Raw genomic sequence first — 10,156 nt, forward strand, 5'->3', positions numbered from 1 at the left:
ATAACCAATCAATCCTAGAATCGTACAACAAAAGAATATAATATATCATACATAAATGGATGGAAGCCTAAGAACAAACTATTAACATGCATACGACATTACATAGTGCGTACTGCCTGTCCATTTAAGTTTTACAAAATGTTCCAGGATAATCGACAAAATTAGTGTCAAAAATCTTCTTACTTTCATAGCTCATTGTGTAAACAAATGGATGGCATATGTCGCAGCAGCATTTCCGTAATATGTCACCAGAAAATGTCATGGGTAGCATGCATTAACAATGAAACTAATACAATTCAGGAAACAGTTGAGCACTTTAATCAAACAATAATAAAAATATGACACATCTATTACTTCAAAATATTCGCATTAAAATAGAATCTGTCGTCTGTTTCAAAATGTACGTGCATGTATGGTTCTCTTGTTTGCTATTTTGTCATACTAGGGCAGAAACGTATTTATTCTACAAATAAGAACTACATGCATGTATAAGACATATTATATTGTAAATATAAAATATTCTACAGGGTTGATAATATGAGTTGTACTCCCACGTGCCGGCAATCAACGTAACTGTAGTTGCTCACTTATGGTTTTTTCAGACACACGTAAACAAAATAGAGAAAAAGGAATCCCTAAAGATCGCCCAAAACGAGAAATTGAAATGTTGCAGGCCTTATTCATAGTACTGGAAAGTGCAAGTGTACCGTCCATGCCCCCTAGCACCAGCTAAGAAGAATTCAATATTTAAACACGAAAATGGTGAAATTTTGAATTTAGAAACATCCACGGATGTGTTCATATTGCGGTTATCATGGAACCTTCAATGTGACACTTTCGTGATATTCCATGAAAAGCGGCGTATTGTCCCCAAGTAAAAGAACGCGATTGCCATATAACAATGGGCGGAACTAAACAAAACAGAATTTTGAAAGGGGGTCTGAGGTTATGAAGCCTGCATATAAAAGATCAGACGTCAAAAGACAAATTTAAAAAGCAGACGGCATATCCTAAGAGTGATTATACAGTATTCAAGTAGGAATACTGGAACAACCCAAGTTGAAAAATGTCAAATAGAAGGAACTTAAATACCACAAACATGTACATACAATAATGTCGTATTAACGATCTTCAATGATCAAAAATATAACATCTTTGCTAAAAAAAATATGTACGGTGTGACTTTTTACGGCGTCCACACGGCAGAAATAACACTGATGTGGCAATAAAATAGAAAAACGAAATCCTACCAAAACAAAAGGGATATTTTCCCCTAGAACACAACGACAATGCCCTATTTATGACGAAAACGTGCAAAACAAAACGTAAGTACGTAAAAACATTGTTGTCGTATGTATGTCTTGAAAATGACCAATTTTTATCAGAAAACGTATAGTTATATATAACAACTTTGATTTTCTGGAATATGGGAGTAGATGTTTTTGGAGATTTCAGTCAAAAGAATACCGATATTAATAAGATTAATTCATATTCCAACTCTCTTTATGCATTTTTACATTGAAAGATTTTCAGGTTCTTATAATCCTTGCGGCTTTTAGGGTGATTTGCAAAAGTGTTCTGAAAAGTTGTATTACGAACAATCAAAACCCTTACCAGAATCTTTTCATTACATTGAATTGAAAGTAAATCCACAATTTACTTATTTTAAGGTTATTATGTGAACAGCAGAAGTCTTATATGTGTCATTAAACTTGTCAAATGAGTAAATGAGCACGAGAATTTGATTTATGTGGAAATACAATTTGAACATTTCCTGATACGTTAGGTGAATCATTTGTCACGCAATTTATGACACGGTTCAATTTGATTTTATAGCAGTCGTATAAATCAACATAATTATTGGAGGTTGGATGAACAAAATAATGAAATGATGAAATATTTTATGTAATGCCATTATTCACCAAAACCCAGCGACAGATGACCACCAACAAGAAGCAGAGCATTGTGACTTTTAAATTATTACAGTTCATGCCAGGAATTACATGTACTCTTGGTCTCTCATAATTTTACCAAAACGTGTCTGTTTGTCTGAGAAAATTGTTTAATAATATTTAGTTTATGTGACGTAGAGAAAATGCTAAAATATGCTAAAATATGTCATTTTGCGTAATGTTAACAAGGCAAATCTAAGATTATATTGTACCAAAAGTCCAATAGACTATTTAAACCAAATAATGTACTATTGCTATGCCTTTCGTCAAAAAACAAAGACATTTATCTGCGTAATTATCGATATATAACAAAACAAATTGTATTGAAAGCATTTTGCTGACTCTATAGAAACCCAAGAGACTCTGGTGAACATAGTTAAATTGCTGGCTCAACTTTCTTGAACACTTTGTCTGTTCTACAGCAGATTTACGACCATGCTTAAAAAAATCAAAAAGCTATGCCGCTTTGAAGTTTTGTGTTGAACAAATCCTTCACACTGCGTTTATACTAAAGGTAAGAGATAAAACTCTAAGCACGTTAAGATATTAATAAAAAAAATTGTTTACTCCTTTCTTTAAAAAATATCATTTCGTGAAATTCTCCGTGGTCAAGATTTCTAGCCTTGCATGTATTATATTTTATGATGGTTTGATGTTCCAGTTTAAATTGATTGTATAAGAAATAAATGTAAATCGGTATTCTATGCCAGTGTTGCAAATTCGCTAAAATGTATCAAATATAAAAATTTATTATATATAATTGAATTGTGATGAAATGTAAATTATTACAAAGACCAAATTATGAGTAAAAATTTGTTTTGAAACCTAGTAAACGAAGAAGAAGAAAACTTGAAATAGTGATCAAGGCAGGAAGAAATAAAACATCTGAGTTGTGTATTTAAGTGTTCATTCCCGACATGCGGACGCTTACTTTCGTTTCTTGCTGTTGTTATCACTGGAGTTGTGCTATTTTCAATAATAGAAATGCAAAAATATCATGGCAAACAATAAATTATTTATTGAATGTTATCTTGTTGGTCTCATTTATTGTTCGAATTGTATATTTAAGGGCTTGTAAGGGCAGAATCAAAAGAATAAAAGAACATCACGTTTTTTTAAAACTGCAGAAAGCAATTTCCTGACCGGAAGCCGCAAAAACATTTTAAACAAATTGTTTCTTTTTAATTTTATTATTAGTGCTAAACGGGTTTAGAATACAATATCATATCGACCATTACGTGAACCTAAAGTTAGAAAAATTATAAATGGTAATATAGTGACGGACCTAATTACAGATCAAAATGTGTCTTAGAGCGAACCATCTCATATATGCAAACATCACTAAAAATGATTTTTTAAAAAAACACACACATCCACAGAAATGAACAGTCTAAAGATACAATAACACTGCCGGGGGTGTTAAACTAATGTCACGTTTAAATGATAAACCTTCAACACAATATAAATAAAAAATACTAAATTAATATTGAAGACCTTAAATCGTTTAAGTATGCCTGTAAAATATAAGTGACACTTCATAAAAAATATATTTGTGTTATAAATGGCTACTTAACATCAAACAAGTATTCCTATCTCATTCAAATATCTAAACGACAGCTGTGACCCTGTCTCTAAATATTTCTTTAATCATATACTTTTACAGAGGGTGTGTAAATGTAACCCAAAGAATAAGAGAGTAGTTCCATAAAATGGATTTATAGTGCTATATGGATTATATACGTATGAGAAGAGACCATGTGTAAATAGATAGGTCTGATTGTTTCATTTTATAACGCATTGCATTTTTATTCACCTTTTAACACGTTAAAATATAAGCAAACTGAAACAAGTGTATAAGTATTTTTGAGTTTCATCATACAGTGTCATATAAATAACGTGTTTTCATAACGATTCACAATACTGAAGATTTAAGAATGGGATTCCCTTATTTATCTTGTGCATATAGCAGACAGGTGTTGTATAGTTATATAGAAGTTTATTAAATTAAACACCGAGCAAACTATAACAGCTACATGATATATTTACAAATATTTTTATTGCAGAAATTTTTAAAAAGACAAAAAAAGAGAAAAAAAAAACATAAAAAAGAGATTTTACTCATGACGACGAAAATTATTCTAAACAAAATGTTTGCCAAAAAAAATCCCAAAGACGTTTTTTTCTAACTAACTAATTTTTTCCCATTTTGGATAACAAAATGAATGACAATCGGGAACATATAAAGATATTATATTTCTATCCTCTCATTAACTAGAATTTGGAGAAACTCTGACTTGAATATATTCCTTTCAAGGTTTCATTTTTGTCATTACAACGTACTTCTTTGACGTCATGAACAAATTAGGTCAGAGTGTCCCCATTTTCTTGTTAATGACATGAAAGACAAATAAAATCTTTATATGTTTTCTTATGTCAATTATTTCCCCGATCAAATAATAAAAATGGACTTAATTATAATTACAATTCAAATTAGTATTCCGTGGAAAATGTTTTCGTTTTTTCCCTATTCCAGTGATGTATTTCACCAACCAAATTTGAAATCTTTAACGGAGATTTTAGTTTACTTTTTACATTAATCAATTCATTATAAACGGAGAATCTTTCTCTATTAAAGCAAACTTTTCCGGCGGCAAAGTTGTTAATGAAATAAAGTACAATTCCATTGACTATGCGAACGTTGCGCAATAAAACATAAATCAAGTAGAAAGTGATCATAGCTGTGAAACTATTGTTTTGAATTAATGACATTTGAATCGAAATATATGATATTAAGAACAGTACGCAATTATAATTTATTTTATTTACACACGTAGTTAAGCAGTACTATGTTGTAATTTATGCGTGCTTCAGTTCTTCAAGGTTAATACATAGTTTTTAAGCCTTTCAGAATTCGAGAAATTTATTTGCATTATCCTGATAGTAGATATATTAACGTAAGGTTTGTAATTAATCGTAGAGTGAATCATTAGCCTTGAGCTTCCTTACAATTATCACAATAATGATGTTCCTGCCCTTAATTTCTTTGAAAACAAATACCCTCAAGGTACTTCTTTGAAAACAAGTTTTCAAAATTTCAATACTATAAAAAATTTGATAGTAAAGAGCCGTAAGCAGGCTTAGCTATTTTTCGGTGACTACTTCCACCAATGCTGTTAACGTCATGGATAATATAAAATGTTGGCCAAACTAGGATGCAATTAATTTAACCAACAAAAATATTGTTGCATTTTATTTATATCACGATAAGGTTTAATTTATCATGATTGTTGCTTTTGTGCATATTTCATTTCTAAGAAGAATAACAGTCATCAAAAATTAGAAATTAACTCTTTCTGTTTCTGGTTTAACATTGACAATTGACATTGCATGCACATCAATATTTTGCATTTGAAGTCTTATAAGCATTTCGTCCACTTTTTCAAATATGTATGACGACATAACTAGCTGAAGGATAAAAGAGAACACGCTCCAAAAATGAAATGCGAACTTTTCTAATAACCTTCACTTTTAAACTGACTGGTGAGTGGAAGTTATTACTAAAATATAATAATATAATAAAAAATGAGGTCATTAAAGTATTATATTCATCGTGATTAAATGATGTAAAATTCTTCGAAATATAATGAATAGTTTATTATATAGAATAATCAGGCGAAATTCAAGAAACTTTGCAAATTAAAAATATTTCCTGACCATAAAAAGTAATAATACAAATGATTTTTAACACGTTTACTTGTTTAATTCTGTCAGAATTTAAGTGATAGAATTAATATTAACTGTGCTTCAAACTTATATAATCAATAAAAAAAATAAGCTAACAATCCCACACTCTTTTTACAAAAGAATGTTACCTACGAATGAAATAATAGCAGCCCAAAGAATAATCACTTAACATATGTGCGACAACACCAATCGACTTACTACCTCACAGAAAGATACAGAATGCTTGAAAAGTATCACAAAATCTAAACTTTCATAATGCAATGGGTACATGGGATATGCCGTAGCAGCATTTCCGTAATATGCCACTAGAAATATTCATAGGAAGTATGCATTAACAATGAAATTTTAAATGAACAGAAAATACCTATGCATTTTTATTGAACATAAATGAAAACTTGACGTGTCTATTTTATTTTATTTGCGTTAGAAATACAACTCGCTTTTGTTGTTGTTGTTTTTTACTTTTATTTTATTTGTTGTTGTTGTGTTGGTTCTTTCGTCTTTCGAAAACAAATACATTCATATCGAAATTGAATTACGTATATCTTTTATCATATATTAAGTTATTATTACTACTATTTGAAATATGGCAAATGTGAGTTATTCTAGTCAGTTTATTGTAAGAAGTTACATTCCCGCAAACAAATGAATGACACATCTTTTTACAACTAAAATTGTTTACTTATGTTGTTTTTGTAAGATTCTCAGTTACTATATACCTTCTGCCAAATGCGTAAAGAACTTAAACAAAACAAATGGGTGATGTTTTATCTATGGGGAAACGTATTGATAACGCGACGAAACCTTGTTAATGACGTAACTTATAGGGCAAAACGGAAGGTCGAATACGGAAAAAACAATGAAGTATACATTTTCTGAGTTGAAAATGACTATATTTGCAATAACATCAGAAAATCTTAGGTCGATGTGCCAAATTGTGCTGTAAAGTTGAATACGAATAAACAAAACACTGACAATAATATGTTCCTTCTATTGAATACAAATTATCTCAAATGTAGGACATGCTTTTGTAAGGTCATTATATAAACAGAAGCCTCATAAGTGCCGTTAAACTTTTCAAGGGAGTAAATGAGCACGATAATTTAATTTTGTGATACAATTTGCACACTTCCATTTCGTCATGAGATATGTTTGTCACGCAATTTATGACTTGGTTAAGTTTGGTTTTATAACATATTGAATATGGGTGAACAAAAGCCCATCGAAATAAATAAGAGGTAAATAGAATTCCTAATAGATTCGAATTATACTCAAAGGCGTTCCTTTGGCATTAAACTGTTAAAAAAGTTAGAAATAAGTAAACAAAATATAAGAAAAATATGAGTTTTGAATTTCTACGTTTCATGTCATAAATTGCTAGAGTGCGAAGAACTTTCTGGGACTATTATCTTCAAAACTGTTTAAATGAAGACTTCAGGAGTCATCTTATCAAGTTATTATAAATAACAGCTCTTTGTACTCCCTTCCCTTCCAAACTATCATTACACATTGCCGCATTAGTATTAGTATAAATTACGAGTATAAAATTTAATCTAGTAAAACATATATGACCGGTAAAATAAGATCTATAAGAGACGTTTTTTATATCAGAACATTACAGATACAAAAAAGTCATCTTAGACTACAATTATTTACTATATAAATGTTATAGCATAAAAATCATTTGTAGTAGACTTTTTAACTTTGTCTTTTGACGTCTTATCTGTGATATGCAGGCTTCATAACCTCTGATCCCCTTTCAAAATTCCATTTTGTTTAGTTCCGCCCATTGTTTTCTCGTTTAGGGCACACGCTTTTTATTACTTGGGGACCATACGCCGCTTTTCATGGAATGGCACTACTGTGTCACATTGAAGGTTCCATGATAACCGCCGTATGAACACATCTGCGGATGTTTCTTAATTCAGAATTTTACCATTTCATGTTTAAATTTTGAATTCTGCTTAAGCCGGTGCTAGGGGGCGTGGACGGTAGTTTGCACTTGACAGTACCGTCCATGAACAGGCTCAATCAAACCGAATGACGTGTTGGGCTTTCTTTAGGGATTCTTCCTTTCTCTATTTTTTCAGGCTGAGTGAAATTTGAGTTCTGTTTTCTACAAATGTTTGACCGAACGAGTACATGATTGTACAAGGTTAATGGTCGAGTTAGAAATTATGTACAATGTGGTGTGTTCAAAAGAGGAACGAGAGGTTGAACACATGCTTTTGCAAGATGGGTGTCCCGATATATACATAACATGGCTTTTAACAGTGAGTGAATGGGTGAATTCATGAATGTAAATAGATAGATGACCGAGAACTTGCATCATAGAACATGTTGTTAGACTTAAAAGGTACGCGAATATACATGGTGTGTGACATGGTGATTAAATGACAGTGCAATGTGACTGTCCTAGCGGGTACATAATTTAATAAGATTAGTGAGATATGTTGCCACATAAGATCATGATTAAAAAGATGATTGATTAAACAAGGTGATTAAACCAGCACGTGTATCAGGGCTCGATATAACTTACAAGAATACCTGAGTGCTGCACTAAATTCAGCTAAAAACTTCTATATTTAAACAATTATCCGGTAATCCAATATCTATAAACTAAAAAGATGCCTTTAGTACTATAAACAGAAAATAAATATATATTGTTTTCTTTTCTTGTCCGAAGTCTTTAAACCGCCACTAAGAGGAATGATAAGACGCATCCAACGACATGACCAAGCCACATCGGTGAGCCATCCAGTAGAGCGTGACAAGGCACAATGGCGAAGAAAGGAGGGGGAATTTGGTCAGTTGATCAGATGAGGGGTGCAATGATTAACAATGTCTTTCATGTTTTTACCAAAATGTGTCTACTCAGTCAGGGAATGGATTAGAACAATTCTGAAAGCAAACAAAACAAAGCGTTTTTCAATGTTAAATTTATATAACTTCGAAATACAAGTTTTATTTTGTTTAAATTGAACTATAAGGTAGATACAAGATTAAAATATTCCAAATGAAAAAAGAAACAATCCATAACCTCTTTTAACCTTTAATTAAAGTACATTTTGCTATGCCTTCCGTCCATAAAACAATGAAATCTATTTGCGTATTGGTATATAACCAGACAAATGATATTTAAAGCATTTTGCTGACTCTCTAGATACCCATGAGACATTGGTGACGTAAAATTTAGTTAAAATGCTTGTTCAATTTTCAGAATGACACTTCGTTGCTTCAACGTTAGGTCTTTCAACATCAGATTTATAATCGTGATTAAAAGAAATCAAATAAGTTATTCTGATTCCGAGTTTTTATTCACATAAACATACAGTTACATAAGAATTAATCATAGAGCACTTTTAAAATGATAAATATAACTATACCTCTTTCTTTTTCAAAAGTACGTTTCGTTTAAATGAGTAGTGGTCAATATATGTAAGCTTAATATGTATATATTACATGATATAGTGATATACCTGTTTTAATTAATTTTATTAGAAATAAATCAGTATGCATGAAACTTTTGCAAATGTGTGAAAATTAATCATGATATATATGCTTCAATTGTTGTGGTAATTGGTAAGACAATGTGTTTAGAAAAGGAAAATAATGAGGTAACAATGAATGTGTATTTGAATTCAAAATGGGTTATTGAAGAGCGAGTTTCAATAATTATTAGGCATATTATGCCCCAGAAACGACATTTTTCCATATTTAGAAAGGACAAACAGGAGTTTTAATGTGTTTAAATAATAGTTTTAGAGCATGTTAAATACTACTCGCCTGGAAAAAGTATCCATGAATGTAAAATTATTTGACATTTAAGTAGCAGAATGTTCACAAAGTAGTACTTTGACTTCAATACAAAATTCCAAATCACTGTTACTATACCAATTAAATAAAAGCAACAGAAGCAAAAGATGTTTCAGGAACTTGGCCTTTGGATAATAAGTAAACTTCTTGCAATTATAACAGGACATAAAAAAAATAAACTCTTGAAAAATAACATTTAAAGCATTTCTGGGGCATAATGGGCCTTTAAGACATGAAGATCAGTGTTTGTTATGACAATAAAGCATCACAGTTGTGCAAGTGTTTATTACTGACAAGCAAACGCTTAATTTTATTTCTTGCTGTTGTTATTACGGCCATTTGTGCTATATTCAACAATAAAAATGCACAAAAATAACACGGCAAACAACAATAATTATATATTGAATAATACCTTGCCGTTCTCATTTATTTATCAGATATTTTTTTACGGGCTTGTTAGGGCAAAAGAAAAAGATCTTGTTAATAAACAACACCAGGTTTTTATAAGCAATCAAATTCAGAAATCAATTTCCAGACTGAAAGCCGCAAAATCATTATCAGCTTTCAACAAATCGTTTCTATCTAATTATTTTGTCAGTGCTTAACGGTTTTAGAATTCAACTCAATCTTAAATCAATTTGACG

Source organism: Ruditapes philippinarum, unplaced genomic scaffold (assembly GCF_026571515.1).
Source record: "Ruditapes philippinarum isolate M1 unplaced genomic scaffold, ASM2657151v2 ctg1316_1_1_1_1, whole genome shotgun sequence".
NCBI classification, from domain to species: domain Eukaryota; kingdom Metazoa; phylum Mollusca; class Bivalvia; order Venerida; family Veneridae; genus Ruditapes; species Ruditapes philippinarum.